Below are 25,626 nucleotides of genomic sequence, written 5' to 3' on the forward strand. Positions count from 1 at the left end.
GACACTGCAAAAAGTAGAAATCAAGAAGGAGCATCAATTGTTGATGGTTGGTGAAACCACTAGTTTCAAGAAGGGCAAAGGCAAGAAGGGATACTTCATGAAACGGCAAATCAGCTGCTGTTCTAGTGAAGAAACCCAAGGTTGAACCCAAACCCGAGACTAAGTGCTTCTGTAATAAAGGGAAGAGCCACTGGAGCAGAATTACCCTAGATACTTGGTAGATAAGAAGGCTGGCAAGGTCGATAGAAGTATATTGGATGTATTATGTTAATGTGTACTTTACTAGTACTCCTAGTAGCACCAGGGTATTAGATACCGGTTCGGTTGCTAAGTGTTAGTAACTCGAAATAAAATCTACAGAATAAACGAAGACTAGCTAAAGGTGAGATGACGATATGTGTTGGAAGTATTTCCAAGGTTGATATGATCAAGCATCGCACGCTCCCTCTACCATCGAGATTGGTATTAAAACCTAAATAATTGTTATTTGGTGTTTGCGTTGAGCATAGACATGATTGGATTATGTCTATCGCGATATGGTTATTCATTTAAGGAGAATAATGGTTACTCTGTTTATTTGAATAATACCTTCAATGGTCTTACGCCTAAAATGAATGGTTTATTGAATCTCGATCGTGGTGATACACATGTTCATGCCAAAAGATATAGGATAGTAATGATAGTACCACCTACTTGTGGCACTGCCACTTAAGTCATATCGGTATAAAACGCATGAAGAAGCTCCATGTTGATGGATCTTTGGGCTCACTTGTTTTGAAAGGTTTGAGACATGCGAACCATGTCTATTGGTGTGTATGCATGAAGAAACTCCATGCAAATGGACCGTTTGGACTCACTTGATTTTGAATCACTTGAGACATGCAAATCATACCACATGGGCAAGATGACTGAAAGCCTCGTTTTCAGTAAAATGGAACTAGAAAGCAACTTGTTGGAAGTAATACATTTTGATGTGTGCAATCCAATGAGTGCTGAGGCATGTAGTGGATACCGTTATGTTCTTACTTCACACAGATGATTTGAGAAGATGTTGAGTATATTTACTTGATGAATCACGAGTCTGAATTATTGAAAGGTTCAAGTAATTTCAGGGTGAAGTTGAAAGATCGTCGTGACAAGAGGATAACATATCTATGATATGATCATAGAGATGAATATCTGAATTATGAGTTTGGCACAGAATTAAGACATTGTGGAAATTGTTTCACAACTAATACAGTCTGGAACACCATAGTGTGATGGTGTGTCCGAACATCATAACTGCACCCTATTGGATATGATGCAAACCATGATGTCTCTTATCGAATTACCACGGTAGTTTATGGGTTAGGCATTAGAGACAACCGCATTCACTTTGAATAGGGCACCACGTAATTCCGATGAGATGACACCATATGAACTATGGTTTAGAGAAACCTAAGCTGTCATTTCTTAAAAGTTTGGGGCTGCGACGCTTATGTGAAAAAGTTTCAGGATGATAAGCTCGAACCCAAAGCGGATAAATGCATCTTCATAGGTACACCAAAACAGTTGGGAATACTCCTGTCTCAGATCCGAAAAGCAATAAAGGATTTTTCTAGAATCGGGTCCTTTCTCGAGGAAAAGTTTCTCTCGAAAGAATTGAGTGGGAGGATGGTGGAGACTTGATGAGGTTATTGAACCGTCACTTCAACTAGTGTATAGCAGGGCACAAAGAGTTGTTCCTGTGGCACCTACACCAATTGAAGTGGAAGCTTATGATATTGATCATGAGACTTCGGATCAAGTCACTCCCAAACCTCGTAGGATGACAAGGATGCGTACTACTTCAGAGTGGTACGTAATCCTGTCATGGAAGTCATGTTGCTAGACAACAATGAACCTACGAGCTATGAAGAAGCGATGGTGGGCCCGGATTCCGATAAATGGCTTGAGGCCATAAAATTCGAGAGAGGATCCATGTATGAAGACAAAGTGTAGACTTTGGCAGAACGGCTCAATGGTCGTAAGGCTATTGAGTACAGATGGATTTAAAAGGAAGACGGACAATGATGGTAAATGTCACCATTAAGAAAGCTTGACTTGTCGTTAAGATGTTTTCCGACAAGTTCAAGGAGTTGACTACGATGAGACTTTCTCACTCGTAGCGATGCTAAGAGTCTGTTGGAATTATATTAGCGATTACTGCATTATTTATGAAATCTTGCAGATAGGATGTCAAACATTGTTTCCTCGACGATTTTCTTGAGGAAAGGTTGTATGTGATACAACCGGAAGGTTTTGTCAATCCTGAAAGATGCTAATAAGTATGCAAAGCTCCAGCAATCCTTCTGAGGACTGGAGTAAGCATCTCGGAGTTGGAATGTATGCTTTGATGAGATGATCAAAGATTTTGGGTGTATACAAAGTTTATGAGAAACTTGTATTTCCAAAGAAGTGAGTGGGAGCACTATAGAATTTCTGATAAGTATATGTTGACATATTGTTGATCAGAAATGACGTAGAATTTCTGGAAAGCATATAGGGTTATTTGGAAAGTATTTTTCAATGGAAAGCCTGGATTAAGCTACTTGAACGTTGAGCATCAAGATCTATAAGGATAGATCAAAACGCTTAATGGTACTTTCAAATGAGCACATACCTTGACATGATCTTGAAGGTGTTCAAGATGGATCAGTCAAAGAAGGAGTTCTTGCCTGAGTTGTAAGGTATGAAGTTAAGACTTAAAGCTCGACCACGGCAGAATAGAGAGAAAGGACGAAGGTCGTCCCCTATGCTTAAGACATAGGCTCTACAGTATGCTATGCTGTGTACCGCACCTGAAGTGTGCCTTGCCATGAGTCAGTCAAGGGGTACAAGAGTGATCCAAGAATGGATCACAGGACAGCGGTCAAAGTTATCCTTAGTAACTAGTGGACTAAGGAAGTTTCTCGGTTATGGAGGTGGTAAAAAGAGTTCGTCGTAAAGGGTTACGTCGATGCCAAGCTTAACACCTATCCGGATAGCTCTGAGTAGAGATACCGGATGCATATAATGGAGCAACAATTTAGAATAGCTCCAAGTAGAACAGTTATTTGGAATAGTTCCAAATAGAGCGTGGTAGCTACATCTAGGAGATGACATAGAGATTTGTAAAGCACACACGGATCTGAAAGGTTCGGACCCGTTGACTAAAAACCTCTCTCACAAGCAACATGATCAAACCTAGAACTCATTGAGTGTTAATCACATAGTGATGTGAACTAGACTACTGACTCTAGTAAACTCTTGGGTGTTAGTCACATGGCGATGTGACCTGTGAGTGTTAATCACATGGCGATGTGAACTAGATTATTGACTCTAGTGCAAGTGGGAGACTATTGGAAATATGCCCTAGAGGCAATAATAAATTAGTTATTATTATATTTCCTTGTTCATGATAATTGTCTTTATTCATGCTATAACTGTATTATCCGGAAATCGTAATACACGTGTGAATACATAGACCATAATATGTCCCTAGTAAGCCTCTAGTTGACTAGCTCGTTGATCAATAGATGGTTACGGTTTCCTGACCATGGACATTGGATGTCATTGATAACGGGATCATATCATTAGGAGAATGATGTGATGGACAAGACCTAATCCTAAGCATAGCACTAGATCATGTAGTTCATATGCTATAGCTTTTCTAATGTCAAGTATCATTTCCTTAGACCATGAGATTGTGCAACTCCCGGATACCGTAGGAATACTTTGGGTGTATCAAACGTCACAACGTAACTGGGTGGCTATAAAGGTGCATTACAGGTATCTCTGAAAGTGTCTGTTGGGTTGGCACGAATCGAGACTGGGATTTGTCACTCCGTGTAAACGGAGAGGTATCTCTGGGCCCACTCGGTAGGACATCATCATATGCGCAATGTGACCAAGGAGTTGATCACGGGATGATGTGTTACAGAACGAGTAAAGAGACTTGCCGGTAACGAGATTGAACAAGGTATAAGGATACCGACGATCGAATCTTGGGCAAGTAACATACCGATAGACAAAGGGAATTGAATACGGGATTGATTAAGTCCTTGACATCGTGGTTCATCCGATGAGATCATCGTGGAACATGTGGGAGCCATCATGGGTATCCAGATCCCGCTGTTGGTTATTGACAGGAGAACGTCTCGGTCATGTCTGCATGTCTCCCGAACCCGTAGGGTCTACACACTTAAGGTTCGGTGACGCTAGGGTTATGAAGATATGTGTATGCAGTAACCCGAATGTTGTTCGGAGTCCCGGATGAGATCCCGGACGTCACGAGGAGTTCCGGAATGGTCCGGAGGTAAAGAATTGTATATAGGAAGTGCTGTTTCGGCCATCGGGACAAGTTTCGGGGTTATCGGTATTGTACCGGGACCACCGGAAGGGTCCCGGGGGCCCACCGGGTGGGGCCACCTATCCCGGAGGGTCCCATGGGCTGAAGTGGGAAGGGATCCAGCCCAAAGTGGGCTGGGGCGCCACTTCCCTTATGGCCCATGCGCCTAGGGTGAAGGGGGAAACCCTAAGGAAGAGTCCCAAGGAGGGAAGGCACCTCCTAGGTGCCTTGGGGGGGGGGGGAGGACTCCTCCCCTGGGCGCCGCCCCCTTGGAGATTGGATCTCCTAGGGGCTGGCGCACCCCCCCTTGGGATTCCTATATATAGTGGGGTAGGAGGGCCTCTCAAACACACCTTTAGCCTTTGGTGCTTTCCCCTCTCCCCGTTACGTCTCTCTCTCGTAGTATAGGCGAAGCCCTGCTACTGTGACGCCCTGCATCCACCACCACGCCGTCGTGCTACTGAATCTTCATCAACCTCTCCCTCTCTCCTTGCTGGATCAAGGCATGGGAGACGTCATCGGGCTGTACGTCTGTTGAACGCGGTGGTGCCGTGCGTTCGGCACTTGATCATCGGTGATTTGAATCACGACGAGTACGACTCCATCAACCCCGTTCACTTGAACGCTTCCGCTTAGCGATCTACAAGGGTATGTAGATGCACTCTCCTTCCCCTCGTTGCTGGTCTCTCCATAGATAGATCTTGGTGACACGTAGAAATTTTTTTGAATTTCTGCTACGTTCCCCAACACAATTTACCTTATCACAAAACTATCTGTTACCACTTATTTCAGCACTTGCAGAGAATACCTTGCTGAAAACCGCTTATCATTTCCTTCTGCTCCTCGTTGGGTTCGACACTCTTACTTATCGAAAGGACTACGATAGATCCCCTATACTTGTGGGTCATCAGGCAGCGGGAGTGGTTTTACGTCACTGAACCCCGCGGTACCAAGTGGGAAGCTATAGCTGCGTTCCGATCCGGCCCTCCGTTACAGCTTGCATCATGGATTAACAAGGGGCTGGAATGGGGATCAATTGACGAAGTGCAGACTCTACAAAGCTGCATCCAGAGCCTCCTTGAGAAGGACATCGATCTTATCAACGTGATTCAAGTAATGCTGGTCTGCCGGGCCCTGCCGGGCCAGCGATGGCCTCTCCGTATGTGGGAGTTTAATCCGGAAGGACCACGGACCCTCCAACACTTGTTCGGCATTACGCACAAAGGAATGTGGAAGTTGTTTTTCGGGAAACAAAAATAGTGGCCAAACACCACCGAGGACGTCGACCTCGATTGCAACCACCCGGATACCTCGGTAAGCGCTCGACTCCCGAACAATTTTTAGCTATGTATGCCGCAATATGATACTGAGCAAACTATCTTCTTCCAGGGCTGGATAAAGAAAGCAGAGCGAGTTAGGTGTTCGGCCCCCCTCCCCGAAGACTCAGCGGATCCCGTACTAGCAAGGATGCTGGTGCTACCTCTTTTAGCACTGTGTTGGTTTTCCCCGAAGAGGAAGGGATGATGCAGCAAAGTAGCGTAAGTATTTACCTCGGTTTTTGAGAACCAAGGTATCAATCCAGTAGGAGGCTACGCGCGAGTCCCTCATACCTGCAAAAAACAAATAAATTCTTGCAACCAACGCAAATAGGGGTTGTCAATCCCTATAGGGCCACTTACGAGAGTGAGATCTGATAGATATGATAAGATAATATTTTTGGTACTTTTATGATAAAGATGCAAAGTAAAATAAAAGCAAAGTAAATAGCAAAGTAAATAACTAAGTAGTAGGAGATTAATGTGATAAAGATAGACCCGAGGGCCATAGGTTTCACTAGTGGCTTCTCTCGAGAGCATAAGTATTCTACGATGGGTGAACAAATTACTGTTGAGCAATTGACAGAATTGAGCATAGTTATGAGAATATCTAGGTATGATCATGTATATAGGCATCACGTCCGAGACAAGTAGACCGACTCCTGCCTGCATCTACTACTATTACTCCACTCATCGACCGCTATCCAGCATGCATCTAGAGTATTAAGTTAAAAACAGAGTAACGCCTTAAGCAAGATGACATGATGTAGAGGGATTGACTCATGCAATATGAAGAAAACCCCATCTTGTTATCCTCGATGGCAACAATACAATACGTGCCTTGCTGCCCTTACTGTCACCGGGAAAGGACACCGCAAGATTGAACCCAAAGCTAAGCACTTCTCCCATTGCAAGAAAGATCAATCTAGTAGGCCAAACCAAACTGATAATTCGAAGAGACTTGCAAAGATAACCAATCATACATAAAAGAATTCAGAGAAGATTCAAATATTATTCATAGATAGACTTGATCATAAACCCACAATTCATCGGTCTCAACAAACACACCGCAAAAAGAAGATTACATCGAATAGATCTCCACAAGAGAGGGGGAGAACATTGTATTGAGATCAAAAAGAGAGAAGAAGCCATCTAGCTACTAACTATGGACCCGTAGGTCTGAAGTAAAATACTCACACTTCATCGCAGAGGTTATGGTGTTGATGTAGAAGCCCTCCGTGATCGATGCCCCTCCGGGGGAGCTCCGGAACAGGCCCCAAGATGGGATCTCGTGGATACAGAAAGTTACGACGGTGGAATTAGGGTTTTGGCTCCTCTTATGATCGTTTGGGGGTACGTGGATATATATAGGAGGAAGAAGTACGTCGGTGGAGCAACAGGGGCCCCACAAGGGTGGAGGGCGCGCCCAGGGGGGGTAGGCGCGCCCCCTACCTCGTGGGCTCCTGTTACGTGGCTTGACGTAGGGTCCAAGTCTCCTGAGTTGTATTCGGTGAGAAAATCACGTTCCTGAAGGTTTCATTCTGTTTGGACTCCGTTTGATATTCCTTTTCTTTGAAACCCTAAAACAGGCAAAAAACAGCAATTCTGGGCTGGGCCTCCGGTTAATAGGTTAGTCCCAAAAATAATAATATAAAAGTAGATAATAAAGCCCAATAATGTCCAAAACAGTAGATAATATAGCATGGAGCAATAAAAAATTATAGATACGTTGGAGACGTATCAGCTGGCCCCGGCACCATACCAGGTGCCTGTGAAGGAGGACAAGGCGGAAAGCGGGAGGACCAAAGGTGGCCTCCATCCCGAAGGTATATCAGACACTGTGTCCGGGGAGATCAAAATTCCATCGTCTGAAGACAAAAGTGAAGGAGAAGTCAACATCTCTTCTCCCCATGGTAAGAAAAGGGCCGCCTCCGAAGGTTGGGAGGAAAAGGCTCCTAAGCGAGGCAAGAGGCCCCTGTTGGGAGGCTCGGGCTTGGAGGACGACGTCATCGCGCAGTCCCACAGTGAGGACAAGCCTTTAGCCAAATCGTAAGTGAACAAGGGTGTTTTAAACATATCCTGTTCCTCGTGTGACCAAGGTAACATCTAGAATATATGTTTTTTGCAGCTCGGCACACAGTCTTTTTCAACAATCCTCTTCCTCGGGGGATCTTCTCCCGGAGATGATGGAAAGCGAGACGCCTCCACCGGTCTCCTCGCCCAATAGGGCGGACGACTTCGAGGTGTCGTCGCGGAGGGTCTCTCCTGATCAACAAGTGGCGCGAGGGATGATGAAGACACTACCCGAAGGTGATACTTCGGTAGCCCAGGGTCTAGGGGCCAACAATAAAGGCCCCGGACTGTCCAGCCTACAGTCGGAAACAACTCCAGGGATGAATAAATGGATCCCTTCAAAGGGAGGCTGTACTCCTACAATAGCTTTCGGGGATCCAGAAGCGCCGAATATATTGACGAACATGCTGCGACAGGCGTCCGTCTCAGAGGAACATCGTACCTTGATGGGCACGGTGGTTGAATAGGTCCTGTCCGTGAAAAGCGGATTGAATGAGGCCTTCACGAGCCTGCTAAGAGGCTTCGAGGTTTGTACTGTAATATTTCCGATTGTGTTTTATTCACAAAATGCACCTGTGTATAGATAGTAGCCCATGAGACTCTGGTTGGCGTCCAAAGGGAGGCAATCAGATGATCGAAAAAGATATGCCTAGAAGATAGTCTAATTAATTGAAACACAGGCTGTTACCTTCATGATGACTGCCCACGCTATGGAGGTTGCAGGCCTGAAGCAGAAACTTGACGTGGCGGATGATGACATCACGCTTATTAACAGGCGGCTCGACGAGGCACAAGGTATGCGTTTGGGGCAGGCGGTATATGTATGTATGATAACATGAGCACGAAGCTAGGGTTCTATACTGAGACATGCATAACTGCAGATGGCGCTGCCGCGGTGGAGACTCTTCAGGCTAAACTTGCCCGAGCCAAGGAGCAAGCCCGTATGTGTAATTTGGCTGCCAATAAGGCAGCTGATGAGTTAAAAGCCGAACAGGCTGCTCGGCGCCAGTATGAGGAGAGAATTTCCATTATGGCGCGCGAGCTAAAAGATACCACTGCCCGGTGCGAATTCCTTGAGAGGGATAACAAAGCCAAAGCGGTAGACCTTAACAAGGCCTTACGAGAGGCGAAAGAAGCCTGATCCGAGTCTAGAGCGGCTCGGGAGGAGATCCGGCAAGCTGGGGAGATAGCGGCCGGTAAGCCTTTCTTATTACAGACTAAATTTGGCGATACGAAGTATGCCCCGCTTAATCAAATGTGGAGCTCCCCAGACGCATTCTTGGACTTGCCGAAGAGTTCCTCCGATGCGGCGCAATTTTACCAGGCACAGGAAGGGTGTGCAACAGAGAAGCTTTTCTGGTCACAATTCGGCACGCCAAAGCGTCCGTTGTTACTGAACGAGCAGATGGCCCAGTGGGCCGAGCTCCACAAGATATCCGGCTCTGCCATGAAGGACGTCATAGTCCGGCTGTGGCCGACTGAGCCAATTCTGAATAGTTATTTCGGTTTGGTGCAGCGACTGGTTGATGCGGTGCTGCATATCAACGTCGTGAAGCGGTCGACGTGCATTGAAGGTGCACGGATGGCCTTTGCCCGCGTCAAAACATATTGCTCGAAGACGAAGGCCACCGATATTGCAGCGAAGAGTCCACCCAAAGGCAAGGACCATCACATGCTAGAGCATTATTTCGAGGACGTCTTAGAGGGCGCCCGCTTAATAGAGGGTCAGTGCTCGAAATGTATGATATTCGAGTGAAATGTATTGGGTTTGTAAAAACAATATTATGATACTTTAAGTTTTATTCCCAGAAATTTTTGGCTCCTCCTGTGCGGCTGTTTTTTCATATAATCTCGAAGTTTTCCAGTCGTCGGCTTCAGCCCCCTCGCATACAATGCGGGGGTGTTCGTAAAAGCAATTGATCAGTCTTGATCCAATGTCTTGGTCCATGAAGGAGGTGCCAATGCGGTGAACTAGGCAATCAGACTATAGGGCTTTAACACTTTCACTTAGCCATAGGAGTTTTATGGTGGGTCTACGATATAGCCCCTAGTATATAGCCCCTAGTAGTTCTCCCTTTACTACCCTAGCCGATATAGTGGAATGTAAGGTAGTAAGCATAGGAGCCGGACAACCCAACTATTTACCAAAGGCGTGATTCGGAGCTGATGCATATAAGGCAAAACTCGTGACGCCGAAGTGTGCTATGTTGGCAACTCATTTGTTCCCATATCGAGCCCCTGGTGATTGTGCCGAGGTGCGAGTGTGAAACAACCGGAAATTTTTTAGCTCTTTAAAAGAAGCAAATACTGGATACGGATTATGTTCACTGGAACTTGATTGATATGTCCATTGCCATTTTACAAATAACAACACCACGACCCAGGCTATTTGACATGCCAGTGGTCGAAGGCTGAGGGAGAAGGCACCTTACAGGCTCGAAATAGAGAGTGCGGTCTATACAAAATTATTTGGACCTCCTGTCGCACGTCTGCATGGCCTTGCCTTGGTGGAAGGATTCCTTAACAGGAATAACCTTTGGGTGAGTGTATGAAGCCGAACTCCGAAAGAGTCTGTGAGATGACCAACATTTGAGCCACCTGTAATAAGAGATAAAAAGTGGTTAGAAAAGAAAAGGAGGAAATGGGAGTGCTTGCAGGCTATTCCGTATTGTGCCTCCGCCGATGGCCAGGGTATTTTGAGTGCATAGTTATGTATGCGCGGTACAGATTTCATAGGTATATGAGGCGGGCAGCGGAAACCGAACTTCTAGTCCAGCTTCGAAATTGGTCGGTCCTGTTGAATGGAGACCGGCGGCTTAATGGCCGACGAGGTATGCGGTTTGATAAGACCGCTTTGTGCTTCGGCTGAAGTAGCCGTAGTATGATCCTCTATCCGGAGGGAGCGCTTCCTACGCTACCCTATAGAGGTGTGTGTCGCGTATACCATGTTCACTGTTTTTACTTCTGGGGGAAATTGCTTCTGACCCCCGGTGTTTGGTTGGTGAGTCTCTTCGTCGTCGCTATCACTGGGCAGCCTCTTCCCCTTGTGTTTGGCATTGAGCGTGCCGGCTTGTTTGAAGACCCAACAGCTTCTGTTGGTGTGATTAGCTGGTTTATCGGGGTTGCCATGAATCTGGCAGGGCCGATCCAATATCTTGTCTAAATTGGATAGTCCGTCTATGTTTGCCTTGAATGCCTTTTTCCATTGACCGGGTTTGGGGCCGATGAATCCGGCATTGACCGTTATGTCGTGCGTTCTTTCATTATCATTGCGACGTTTGTGTTTACTGTGTCGTGGCTTGCCATTGCCGTCTCGGACTTCGGAAGTGCCCGAATCGCTGGCGCTGTTGCTTCTACGAGTGAGCCAGCTGTCTTCTCCGCGCAAAAGCGGGTCATCAGAGTGGTAAGGGCTGACATGGATTTTGGTTTTTCTTGACCGAGGTGGCGGGCGAGCCACTCGTCCCAGACGCTGTGTTTGAAGGCTGCTAGGGCTTCCGCGTCCGGACAGTCAACGATTTTGTTCTTTCTAAGTAAGAATCTAGTCCAGAGCTTTCTGGCTGACTCCCCGGGCTGCTGGACGATGTGACTTAAGTCATCGGCATCTAGTGGCCGGACATATGTACCTTGGAAATTGTGGTGGAAGACATCTTCCAAATCCTCCCAGCTGCCAACAGAGTTTTCAGGCAGACTGTTTAATCAGTGCCGAGCTGGCCCTTTGAGTTTTAGTGGGAGATATTTGATGGCGTGAAGGTCATCTCCGCGGGCCATATGGATATGGAGAAGGAAATCCTTGATCCATATCGCATGATCAGTTGTTCCATCATATGATTCGATATTCACGGGTTTAAACTCTTCTGGGAATTCATGCTCCATTACTTCGTCAGTGAAGCAAAGAGGGTGTGCGGCGCCTCTATATCGGGCTACATCGCGACGTAGCTCAGATGGAGTTCGTCTGCGGTTTTCGGCCCGGGCGTGGTTAGACTTGTCATGTCCAGATAGGGATCCGTTGTCGTGTGTCTGGGCACGCCCTCGCGATCCGTAGATCGATCTGGTATGTCCCACTCTATTGTCCAGGTCCTGCCGAAGGTCATATGTATGACCCCGAGCTGTTTTATCTCTGCCTTTATGGTGAGGTTGTTGGGGAACGTAGTAATTTCAAAAAATTTCTACGCACACGCAAGATCATGGTGATGCATAGCAACGAGAGGGGAGAGTGTTGTCTACGTACCCTCGTAGACCGAAGCGGAAGCGTTGATGCAACGTAGAGGAAGTAGTCGTACGTCTTCCTGGTCCAACCGATCCAAGCACCGTTACTCCGGTACCTCCGAGTTCTTGGCACACGTTCAGCTCGATGACGCTCCCCGGGCTCCGATCCAGCAAAGCTTCGGGGAGGAGTTCCGTCAGCACGACGGCGTGGTGACGATCTTGATGTTCAACCGTCGTAGGGCTTTGCCTAAGCACTGCTACAATATGACCGAGGTGGAATATGGTGGAGGGGGGGGGGGCACCGCACACGGCTAAGGAACAATCACGAAGATCAACTTGTGTGTCTATGGGTGCCCCCTTCCCCCGTATATAAAGGAGTGGAGGAGGGGAGGGCCGGCCCTCTCTATGGCGCGCCCTAGGGGAGTCCAACTAGGAGTCCTTCCATGTAGTAGGAGTAGGATACAAGGAAGGGGAAGGGAGAAGGGAAGGAAGGAGGGGGCGCAGCCCCTCCCCCTAGTCCAATTCGGACTAGGCCTTGGGGGGCGCGCGGCCTGCCCTAGGCAGCCCCTCTCTCTTTCCCGTATGGCCCAATAAGGCCCAATACTTCTCCCCCCCGTATTCTCATAACTCCCCGGTACTCTGAAAAATACCCGAATCACTCAGAACCTTTCCGATGTCCGAATATAGTCGTCCAATATATCGATCTTTATGTCTCGACCATTTCGAGACTCCTCGTCATGTCCCCGATCTCATCCAGGAATCCGAACTCCTTCGGTACATCAAAACTCATAATATAACTGTCATCGAAACCTTAAGCGTGCGGACCCTACGGTTCGAGAACAATGTAGACATGACCGAGACACGTCTCCGGTCAATAACCAATAGCGGGACCTGGATGCCCATATTGGCTCCTACATATTCTACGAAGATCTTTATCGGTCAGACCGCATAACAACATACGTTGTTCCCTTTGTCATCGGTATGTTACTTGCCTGAGATTCGATCGTCGGTATCCAATACCTAGTTCAACCTCGTTACCGGCAAGTCTCTTTACTCGTTCCGTAATACATCATCCCGCAACTAACTCATTAGTTGCAATGCTTGCAAGGCTTAAGTGATGTGCATTACCGAGAGGGCCCAGAGATACCTCTCCGACATTCGGAGTGACAAATCCTAATCTCGAAATACGCCAACCCAACATGTACCTTTGGAGACACCTGTAGAGCTCCTTTATAATCACCCAGTTACGTTGTGACGTTTGGTAGCACACAAAGTGTTCCTCCGGCAAACGGGAGTTGCATAATCTCATAGTCATAGGAACATGTATAAGTCATGAATAAAGCAATAGCAACATACTAAACGATCGGGTGCTAAGCTAATGGAATGGGTCATGTCAATCAGATCATTCAACTAATGATGTGATCCCGTTAATCAAATAACAACTCTTTGTCCATGGTTAGGAAACATAACCATCTTTGATTAACGAGCTAGTCAAGTAGAGGCATACTAGTGACACTCTGTTTGTCTATGTATTCACACATGTATTATGTTTCCGGTTAATACAATTCTAGCATGAATAATAAACATTTATCATGATATAAGGAAATAAATAATAACTTTATTATTGCCTCTAGGGCATATTTCCTTCAGTCTCCCACTTGCACTAGAGTCAATAATCTAGATCACATCGCCATGTGATTTAACATCAATAGTTCACATCTTTATGTGATTGGTTCACATCTCCTTGTGACTAACACCCAAAGGGTTTACTAGATTCAATAATCTAGTTCACATCGCTATGTGATTAAGACCCAAAAAGTGATCATGTTTTGCTTGTGAGAGAAGTCTAGTCAACGGGTCTGCCACATTCAGATCCGCATGTATTTTGCAAATTTCTATGTCAACAATGCTCTGCATGGAGCTACTCTAGCTAATTGCTCCCACTTTCAATATGTATCCAGATTGAGACTTAGAGTCATCTGGATCAGTGTCAAAACTTGCATCGATGTAACCCTTTACGACGAACCTTTTGTCACCTCCGTAATCGAGAAACATATCCTTATTCCAGTAAGGATATTCTTGACCGTTGTCCATTGATCTACTCCTAGATCACTATTGTACTCCCTCTCTTAACATAGTGTATGGTATACAATAGATCTGGTACACAGCATGGCATACTTTATAGAACCTATGACTGAGGCATAGGGAATGACTTTCATTCTCTTTCTATCTTATTCCGTGGTCGGGCTTTGAGTCTTACTCAACTTCACACCTTGTAACACAGGCAAGAAACTTTTTCTTTGACTGTTCCATTTTGAACTACTTCAAAAACTTGTCAAGGTATGTACTCATTGAAAAAACTTATCAAGCGTCTTGATCTATCTCTATAGATCTTGATACTCAATATGTAAGCAGCTTCACCGAGGTCTTTCTTTGAAAAACTCCTTTCAAATACTCCTTTATGCTTTGCAGAATAATTCTACATTATTTCCGATCAACAATATGTCATTTACATATACTTATCAGAAATGCTATAGTGCTCCCACTCACTTTCTTGTAAATACAGGCTTCATCGCAAGTCTGTATAAAACTATATGCTTTGATCAACTTATCAAAGCGTATATTCCAACTCCGAGATGCTTGCACCAGTCCATAGATGGATCGCTGGAGCTTGCATATTTTGTTAACACCTTTAGGATTGACAAAACCTTCTAGTCGCATCATATACAACTCTTCTTTAATAAATCCATTAAGGAATGCAGTTTTGTTTATCCATTTGCCGGATTTCATAAAATGCGGCAGTTGCTAACATGATTCGGACAGACTTAAGCATAGATACGAGTGAGAAACTCTCATCGTAGTCAACACCTTGAACTTGTCGAAAACCTTTTGCGACAATTCTAGCTTTGTAGATAGTAACACTACTATCAGCGTCTGTCTTCCTCTTGAAGATCCATTTATTTTCTATGGCTTGCCGATCATCGGGCAAATCCATCAAAGTCCATACTTGGTTCTCATACATGGATCATATCTCAGATTTCATGGCCTCAAACCATTTCGCGGAATCTGGGCTCATCATCACTTCCTCATAGTTCGTAGGTTCGTCATGGTCAAGTAACATGACCTCTAGAACAGGATTACCGTACCACTCTGGTGCGGATCTCACTCTGGTTTACCTACGAGATTCGGTAGTAACTTGATCTGAAGTTACATGATCATCATCATTAGCTTCCTCACTAATTGGTGTAGGTGTCACAGAAACTGGTTTCTGTGATGTACTACTTTCCAACAAGGGAGCAGGTACAGTTACCTCATCAAGTTCTACTTTCCTCCCACTCACTTCTTTCGAGAGAAACTCCTTCTCTAGAAAGGATCCATTCTTAGCAACGAATGTTTTTGCCTTCGGATCTGTGATAGAAGGTGTACCCAACAGTCTCCTTTGGGTATCTTATGAAGACATATTTCTCCGATTTGGGTTTGAGCTTATCGGGATGAAACCTTTTCATATAAGCATCACAGTCCCAAACTTTAAGAAACGACAACTTTGGTTTCTTGCCAAAACACAGTTCAGATTGTGTCGTCTCAACGGACTTAGATGGTGCCCTTTTTAACGTGAATGCAGCTGTCTTTAATGCATAAACCCAAAACGATAGTGGTAAATCGGTAAGAAACATCATAGATTGTACTATATCCAATAAAGTACAGTTATGACGTTCGGACACACCATTATGCTGCGGTGTTCCAGGTGGCATGAATTTGTGAAACTATTCCACATTGTTTCAAATGAAGACCAAACTCGTAACTCAAATATTTGTCTCCGCGATCAGATCGTAGAAACCTTATTTTCTTGTCACGATGATTTTCCAGTTCACTCTGAAATTCTTTGATCTTTTCAAATGTTTCAGACTTATGTTTCATCAAGTAGATATACCCATATCTGCTCAAATCATCTGTGAAGGTCAGAAAATAACGATACCCGCCGCGAGCCTTAACACTCATCGGATTGCATACATCAGTATGTATTATTTCCAATAAGTCAGTTGCTCGCTCCATTGTTCCGGAGAACGGAGTTTTAGTCATCTTGCCCATGAGGCATGGTTCGCAAGCATCAAGTGATTCATAATCAAGTGATTCCAAAAGCCCATCAGCATGGAGTTTTTTCATGCGCTTTACACCAATATGACCTAAACGGCAGTGCCACAAATAAGTTGCACTATCATTATTAACTTTGCATCTTTTGGTTTCAATATTATGAATATGTGTATCACTACGATCGAGATCCAACGAACCATTTTCATTGGGTGTGTAACCATATAAGGTTTTATTCATGTAAACAGAACAACAATTTATTCTCTTACTTAAATGAATAACTGTATTGCAATAAACATGATCAAATCATATTCATGCTCAACACCAAATAACACTTATTTAGGTTCCACACTAATCCCGAAAGTATAGGGAGTGTGCGATGATGATCATATCAATCTTGGAACCATTTCCAACTCTCATCGTCACTTCACCCTTAACTAGTCTCTGTTTATTCTGCAACTCCCGTTTCGAGTTACTACTCTTAACAACTGAACCAGTATCAAATACCGAGGGGTTGCTACGAACACTAGTAAAATACACATCAATAATCTGTATATCAAATATAATTTTGTTCACTTTGCCATCCTTCTTATCCGCCAAATACTTGGGGCAGTTCCGCTTCCAGTGACCAGTCCCTTTGCAGTAGAAGCACTTAGTCTCAGGCTTAGGACCAGACTTGGGCTTCTTCACTTTGAGCAGCAACTTGCTTGCTGTTCTTCTTGAAATTCCCCTTTTTTCCTTTGCCCTTTTCTTGAAACTAGTGATCTTGTCAACCATCAACACTTGATATTCTTTCTTTATTTCTACCTTCATCGATTTCATCATCATGAAAAGCTCGGGAGTCGTTTTCGTCATCCCTTGCATACTATAGTTCATCACAAAGTTCTACTAACTTGGTGATGGTGACTAGAGAATTCTGTCAATCACTATCTTATCTGGAAGATTAACTCCCACTTGATTCAAGCGATTGTAGTACCCAGACAATCTGAGCACATGCTCACTAGTTGAGCGATTCTCCTCCATCTTTTAGCTATAGAACTTGTTGGAGACTTCATATCTCTCAACTCGGGTATTTGCTTGAAATATTAACTTCAACTCCTGGAACATCTCATATGGTCCATGACGTTCAAAACGTCTTTGAAGTCCCGATTCTAAGCCGTTTAAGCATGGTGCACTAAACTATCAAGTAGTCATCATATTTAGCTAGCCAAACGTTCATAACGTCTGCATCTGCTCCTGCAATAGGTCTGTCACCTAGCGGTGCATCAAGGACATAATTCTTCTGTGCAGCAATGAGGATAAACCTCAGATCACGGATCCAATCCGCATCATTGCTACTAACATCTTTCAACACAATTTTCTCTAGGAACATATCAAAATAAACACAGGGAAGCAACAACGCGAGCTATTGATTTACAACATAATTTGCAAAATACTACCAGGACTAAGTTCATGATAAATTTAAGTTCAATTTAATTATATTACTTAAGAACTCCCACTTAGATAGACATCCCTCTAATCCTCTAAGTGATCACGTGATCCAAATCAACTAAACCATGTCCGATCATCACGTGAGATGGAGTAGTTTCATTGGTGAACATCACTATGTTGATCATATCTACTATATGATTCACGCTCGACCTTTCGGTCTCCGTGTTCCGAGGCCATATCTGTATATGCTTGGCTCGTCAAGTATAACCTGAGTATTCTGCGTGTGCAACTGTTTTGCACCCGTTGTATTTGAACGTAGAGCCTATCACACCCGATCATCACGTCGTGTCTCAGCACGAAGAACTTTCGCAACGGTGCATACTCAGGGAGAACACTTCTTGATAATTAGTGAGAGATCATCTTAAAATGCTACCGTCAAACTAAGAAAAATAAGATGCATAAAAGATAAACATCACATGCAATCAAAATATGTGACATGATATGGCCATCATCATCTTGTGCCTTTGATCTCCATCTCCAAAGCATCGTCATGATTTCCATCGTCACCGGCATGACACCATGATCTCCATCATCTTGATCTACATCAATATGTCGTCACATGGTCGTCTCGCCAACTATTGCTATCGCGTAACGATAAAGTAAAGCAATTATTTGGCGCTTGCATCTTATGCAATAAAGAGACAACCATAAGGCTTTTGCCAGTTGCCGATAACTTCAACAAAACATGATCATCTCATACAAAAACTTATATCTCATCACGTTTTTACCATATCACATCACAACATGCCCTGCAAAAACAAGTTAGACGTCCTCTACTTTGTTGTTGCAAGTTTTACGTGGCTGCTACGGGCTTAAGCAAGAACCAATCTTACCTACGCATCAAAACCACAACGATAGTTTGTCAAGTTGGTGATGTTTTAACCTTCGCAAGGACCGGGCGTAGCCACACTCGGTTCAACTAAAGTTGGAGAAACTGACACCCGCTAGCCACCTTTGTGCAAATCACGTCGGGAGAACCGGTCTCGCGTAAGCGTACGCGTAATGTCGGTCTGGGCCGCTTCATCCAACAATACCGCCGAACCAAAGTATGACATGCTGGTAAGCAGTATGACTTATATCACCCACAACTCACTTGTGTTCTACTCGTGCATATAACATCAACACATAAAACCTAGGCTCGGATGCCACTGTTGGGGAACGCAGTAATTTCAAAATTTTCCTACGCACACGCAAGATTGTGGTGATGCATAGCAACGAGAGGGGAGAGTGTTGTCTACGTACCCTCGTAGACCGAAGCGCAAGCGTTGATGCAACGTAGAGGAAGTAGTCATACGTCTTCCCGGTCCAACCGATCCAAGCACCGTTACTCCGGTACCTCCGAGTTCTTGGCACACGTTCAGCTCGATGACGCTCCCCGGGCTCCGATCCAGCAAAGCTTCAGGGAGGAGTTCCGTCAGCACGACGGCGTGGTGATGATCTTGATGTTCAACCGTCGTAGGGCTTCGCCTAAGCACTGCTACAATATGACCGAGGTGGAATATGGTGGAGGGGGGGCACCGCACACGGCTAAGGAACGATCATGAAGATCAACTTGTGTGTCTATGGGGTGCCCCCTGCCCCTGTATATAAAGGAGTGGAGGAGGGGAGGGCCGGTCCTCTCTATGGCACGCCCTAGGGGAGTCCTACTCCCACCGGGAGTAGGATTCCCCCTTTCCTAGTCCAACTAGGAGTCCTTCCATGTAGTAGGAGTAGGAGACAAGGAAGGGGAAGGGAGAAGGGAAGGAAGGAGGGGGCGCAGCCCCTCCCCCTAGTCCAATTCGGACTAGGCCTTGGGGGGGGGGCGCGGCCTGCCCTAGGCAGCCCCTCTCTCTTTCCCGTATGGCCCAATAAGGCCCAATACTTCTCCCCCCGTATTCTCGTAACTCCCCGGTACTCCAAAAAATACCCGAATCACTCGAAACCTTTCTGATGTCTGAATATAGTCGTCCAATATATCGATCTTTATGTCTCGACCATTTCGAGACTCCTCGTCATGTCCCCGATCTCATCCGAGACTCCGAACTCCTTCGGTACAAAACTCATAACTCATAATATAATCTGTCATCGAAACCTTAAGCGTGCGGACCCTACGGGTTCGAGAACAATGTAGACATGACCGAGACACGTCTCCGGTCAATAACCAATAGCGGGACCTGGATGCCCATATTGGCTCCTACATATTCTACGAAAGATCTTTATCGGTCAGACCGCATAACAACATACGTTGTTCCCTTTGTCATCGGTATGTTACTTGCCTGAGATTCGATCGTCGGTATCCAATACCTAGTTCAATCTCGTTACCGGCAAGTCTCTTTACTCGTTCCGTAATACATCATCCCGCAACTAACTCATTAGTTGCAATGCTTGCAAGGCTTAAGTGATGTGCATTACCGAGAGGGCCCAGAGATACCTCTCCGACATTCGGAGTGACAAATCCTAATCTCGAAATACGCCAACCCAACATGTACCTTTGGAGACACCTGTAGAGCTCCTTTATAATCACCCAGTTACGTTGTGACGTTTGGTAGCACACAAAGTGTTCCTCCGGCAAACGGGAGTTGCATAATCTCATAGTCATAGGAACATGTATAAGTCATGAAGAAAGCAATAGCAACATACTAAACGATCGGGTGCTAAGCTAATGGAATGGGTCATGTCAATCAGATCATTCAACTAATGATGTGATCCCGTTTAATCAAATACCATGGTTAGGAAACATAACCATCTTTGATTAACGAGCTAGTCAAGTAGAGGCATACTAGTGACACTCTGTTTGTCTATGTATTCACACATGTATTATGTTTCCGGTTAATACAATTCTAGCATGAATAATAACATTTATCATGATATAAGGAAATAAATAATAACTTTATTATTGCCTCTAGGGCATATTTCCTTCAGAGGTAGGGCCGGCTGGTGTTTGGCTTGGGTTGCCACTTTATGCCGGCCACGTGGTGGTCGGTCAGCCGCATTGTGCGATGATGGTACGGGCTCCAGCGCCTCATCATCAAACCGAGGTAGTAATTTACGCTTCGGGTAACTTTTGGCTGGGTACTTGGGGCCGTATTCCTCGGCTGCCAGGACATCAGTCCATCTATCGTTTAGCAGATCTTGCTCAGCTTGAAGCTGTTGCTGCTTCTTTTCCAGTCTCCTTGCAGTGGCTATTAGCCGGCGCTTAAAGCGCTCCTGCTCGAGAGGTTCCTCAGGCACGATAAAATCCTCGTTGCCGAGGCTCACCTCCTCCTCGGAGAGCGGGAGATAGTTACTGTCCTTCGAGTCTTCGTGTATGGCCTGTTCATTAGGGCTAACTTGCCCATCTTCCCGATCGTCCTGTTCGGCCGTTTGTTCGTCAGGGTCTTCTCTGTCTTTGGCACCGTCCGGAGTGTTATCGTCTCCTGTGCCGGTGTTGCTGTCTTTGCTGCGGTGTGATTTAGAGCGGCGCCGCTGACGTCGGCGCTTCGGTTGTATCTTAGGAGGGTCATCCTCAACTGGATTTTCCTTGTCCTCGTCGTTATTCTCTTTTGGTGCATCCACCATGTATACGTCATATGAGGAGGTGGCCGTCTCTCGTCCGGCGAACGACGGGTTTTGGGCCTCCTCTTCTCCGGCATCGTCGTCCATATCGTCGATGTCTTCGGAGCCGTAATCAAGCATGTCGGTTAGGTCCTCGACAGTGGCTATGAAGTGGGCGGTGGGTGGGAAACAAAATTCTCCGTCATCAGCCTCCAGTTCGAACCGGATATAGTTTGGCTGAGAGTCCCCCGCTAAGGATAGAGCTTTTAGTGAGTTTAGCACGTCGCCCAAAGGCAAGTGCCGGAAGGTGTCCGCGGAGCTGAATTCGACGGTCGATGACCGATCAAGCTCGACGTATGCGGATGCACAAGGTTCGGAACCTGTAGCTGGAGATGAGTCCCTGGTTCTGGTGACATAAATGTCCCTTGAAGTTAGGTCTATGTGCGGCTCCAATGCCGCTGAGTCTGCGGCTTCCCTGGCGGGGTTGAGCTTCCCGTCGTCGAATGGCGCGACCTGCTCCGTCTAAGGCCAGAGCAGTTATAGGTATTATCTCCTAGGTATGGTCCGATGACAGATTTACGTCATGTTCATCGTGGTGGCAGGGAGTGGCCGCCGTAGTCTCGAATCCGTCGAAGATCAAGTCTCTGCGGGTATTCGCGACGTAGTTCAAGCTTCCAAATCTGGCTTGATGGCCAGGGGCGTAGCTTTCGATCTGCTCCAGATGGCCGAGCGAGTTGGCCCGCAGTGCGAAGCCGCCGAATACGAAGACCTGTCCGGGGGGGAAGACTTCCCCTTGGACAACATTATTGTAGATGATCGAAGGGGCTATCAAACCTTTTGACGACGACACAGTGGAACTCTCAATGAAAGTACTAATGTCGGTGTCAAAACTGGCGGATCTCGGATAGGGGGTCCCGAACTGTGCGTCTAAGGTTGATAGTAACAGGAGACGGGGGACACAATGTTTACCCAAGTTCGGGCCCTCTCTATGGAAGTAATATCCTACTTCCTGCTTGATTGATCTTGATGAATATGAGTGTTACAAGAGTTGATCTACCACGAGATCGTAATGGCTAAAACCCTAGAAGTCTAGCCTGTATGACTATGTTTATGATGATTGGCCTCTACGGACCTAGCCCTCCGGTTTATATAGACATCGGAGAGATCTAGGGTTACATAAGGTCAGTTACAGAGAAAGGAATCTTCATATTTGGTTGCCAAGCTTGCCTCCCACGCCAAGGAGAGTCCTATCCGGACACGGGTAGAGTCTTCGGTCTTTGTATCTTCACAGCCCATCAGTCCGGCCCATGGCTAATAGGCCGGACGCCCGAGGACCCCTTAGTCTAGGACTCCCTCACCCACCTTGGTGGCCTCCCACCACGGCAGCCAAGATCTCCTCCTCCTCATCGGACGAGGAATCATCGGAGTCGCAAAGAAAATTGTGAAAAAAGAACTCGTCCGCGGAGTCCATTTTGTACCTTGGCAAACTGTCGAACAACTTGCGGGCATGGATGAAGGAGCCGGCCGACGAAGGGATTCACGCCGCCCTCGGACCAGCTACCTGCCCTGGCGGCATCCGACGTGCGTGCCGGTGTCAGGAGGAAGGAGCTGGCCGGGGCAGTGAAGCGGCTTCTTGGTCGCGGTTGTGTCGGGGAGTGTGGGTGGGAAGCTTTCGGATCCCCGGTGGTAAGACGACGGTGGCGGCGTTGCAGGGGTGGATGTTGCGGCACGGGCAGCTCGTAGAGGCACTGGAAAAATGGGCGGCGGCGTCGGCAACGAAGGAGGCGGGCAAGGGTTTGCTGTTGGAATGGGAGAGGATGACCAATGTGCCACCGACTAGCAGGCCAGGGGGAGGATTAGGCGGGCGCGACTCACGTCCGCCTCGTGTCCGCGCCGATGCAAATCCGACTAAAAAATGGGCCGGGAATGGGTCGACAGACGGATGAAAAGCGGATGCGCGTCCGTTTGGGTCGGCGCATTGGGCCGACTTTTCTGTCCGCGCCGACCCGAACGGACGCGCGCGGACGAAATGGGTCACCGCGTTGGAGTTGCTCTTAGGTCATCCACTTGAGGAAAATTTACTACTGTCCTACAAAACACTGCGCTTGGAGACTCAACACGAGTCTACAAGAATAAGTTGTGTGGTAGACATCAGCCATCCACCGCGGGGGCAAACTCCCCCAGCTCGTCCAGCTTGAGTCGACGGAGCACTCGGGCTGCCCCAGCGGCCCGCACGCAGCTGGGGCCCGGCACCCCATTGTGCTCTAGGCCGGCCAGGTCCCAAGAGCGTCGTCGAGGATGCACAAAGGAGGAGTGCCGGAGATCTCCCTGTCGCTCGCCTGAAGTTCTGCGAGATCTCCCGCTGCTCTGCTCGGCTTAGAACGGGAGGCGACGGCCTGCGCCGGTGGCCTCGTCGCGGCAGTTGTGGAGGCAGTGCGGGGTCGCTGATAGGTGAGACCAGGCCAGACACGAGAGGCTGGAGCGGACTAGAGCGAGCGACAGGAGCGTCCGCTTTTGTTCGTCGCGGGCCTATTTGTGACTCGAATGTGGGCTCAATTTGGTTCGGGACGGACAATAGGCGGACGCTTTGTCCGTTTGGGTGGCCCCGTTAGGTCAACTTTTTTATCCGGATATCTCAAATGAACAAAATGGGTCCTTGGTTGGAGTTGCTCTTAATAAAGTTTAAAACATATTCCAAAATTTTGGACGGGTGAAATCCTGAGACCAGACCGTAGTCGCTGGACCCTTGACTAGCTTTGACTAGATTTCTGTGGACAAGACGGTTGTGTGACTGACGTGACGTGTATGGCTTCCGCCCCAAGTTGGTGCATGCCTGCCAATCCTCCTGTCGCTGTCGCAAAGTGCAGACGTCGCCGCTCCCTCCCTCCCTCCCTCCTCGGTGGATCCATCCCACCATTCCGATTCGCTCGCGTTTGCTCAGACCCAGACCCAGCCAGCCATGGCTCTCTATCTTCACCGCATACCCCTCCTCCTCGTGCTCACCCTCCTCCTATCCACCGCCTCCGCCACCCACTCGCCGGAACCCGCCACCGCCTCCGCGCGCACTCACCACCACCGCCGCCGCTCGCCGATCGGCACGGCCACCGCTCGATCACCTCCCTCGGGTACAACGAGATGGCGTCGGAGGCGCCGCTGCTCGCCCGCGCGCCGCCGCTCGCGAGGTTTTCGCGGCCCCCGACACCTTCCTCCAGGCCTCCTGCCCCATGTGCTCCCGCCGCCACCTCCTCCAGCAGCACATCGCCATGGGCTACTACCCCTACTCCGACCTCGCCGCGGCCGCCACCATGAAGATCCCCTCCGCCTCCGTCGGCTTCTGCATCAAGGTCGCCACCGAGCGGGGCCCCTTCGGCATCCACTACGCCAGGATCTACGCCGACGGCGTCGAGGTGTGAGGTGTCCCACCCCGAGCTCTACAACGACGGCCGCTACGTCGTCCACGGCCTCCACGGCTTCCTGCGCCCGCTCACGCACTCCTGCTTCGACGGCCCGCACCACCACCACCTCACCGGCCGCTCCGCCGCAGCCTCCGCTGCCACCGCCGCCTCCGTGGTGCGCATCATGATCCGCGACGCCATGGCGCGACTCCGCGACGGGGGCTACGGCTTCATGGCGCTCGCCATGCGCGTCAAGTTCGCCGAGCTCGAGAAGTTCGCCAATCTGACGCTCTTCGCGCTCGACGACCCGGCTATCTTCGTCGGCGGAGGCCACGACTACGTGTCGGCGGTGCGCTTCCACATCGTCCCCAACCACCGCCTCACGCGCGCCGACCTCCACCGCCTCCGCCCCGGCACGGTCCTCCCCACGCTGGCCGGCGAGGGCCAGAGCCTCGTCGTCACGCACTACGCCACCGACTCGGCCTCCTCCAACTCCAACGACGTCCGCATCAACTACATACCCATCAAGGAGCCCGACGTGGTGGTCAACTCGCGCATCGCCGTCCACGGCGTCTACGTGCCGTTCCCCCGCCTCCACCTCGCCGACCTCGCCGTCGCGTCCGCCACCGACCAGACGAACGGCACCTGCGGCGTCGGGGGGCCCTTCGGCGACTGCGCCTCCTCAGCGATCACCTCTCCCGGCGAGTGAAGCAAGCGTGAGTCGTCCCGATCGTTTTGCTCTGTTATGTTTCTAGCCATGGAGGTTCGGATGAGAGATTGAGCACTCGTTTAGTTCATAGAGTTTCAGATTAGAGATTGGGCAGTCGACGTGATGAGTACTGTGTTCTACTTCTGATCACATTTTGGCACCGAATGGTTGTTGCCTAGCTTATCCAGTACGACTTGAATGATTTTTGGTGCCAATTTGATTCATCTTCACGTTGCTCTGTTCCCACTGTTTGCTTGTGCTAATTTTGTTCCTGCATGCATCGGTTACTGTTTAGATGCATTGCTCAATTCACTTCCAATTTTTACTCTGAAATCTGAATCATCCTATCCATGCATACAAGGAATGTTGTTCAGTTGTTAGGATTCTGTTTGAAAGCGTGTGTGTTTGATGATCAGGCACAGGACCGGATGCCATAAACTCACTCCAATGATTATTTGGTTATTCTTCTGTTATGATATACTTACA

The 25,626-nt window shown here is 47.6% G+C and overlaps 1 pseudogene; it reads left to right on the forward strand.

Annotated features, from left to right (window-relative positions):
- The first annotated feature begins 8,447 nt into the window (after nucleotides 1–8,447).
- LOC125506701 lies at nucleotides 8,448–25,569 on the forward strand (annotated as a pseudogene).
- The last annotated feature ends 57 nt before the right edge of the window (nucleotides 25,570–25,626 follow it).

The sequence above is a fragment of the Triticum urartu genome, chromosome 5 (assembly GCF_003073215.2).
Source record: "Triticum urartu cultivar G1812 chromosome 5, Tu2.1, whole genome shotgun sequence".
In the NCBI taxonomy this organism is placed as follows: domain Eukaryota; kingdom Viridiplantae; phylum Streptophyta; class Magnoliopsida; order Poales; family Poaceae; genus Triticum; species Triticum urartu.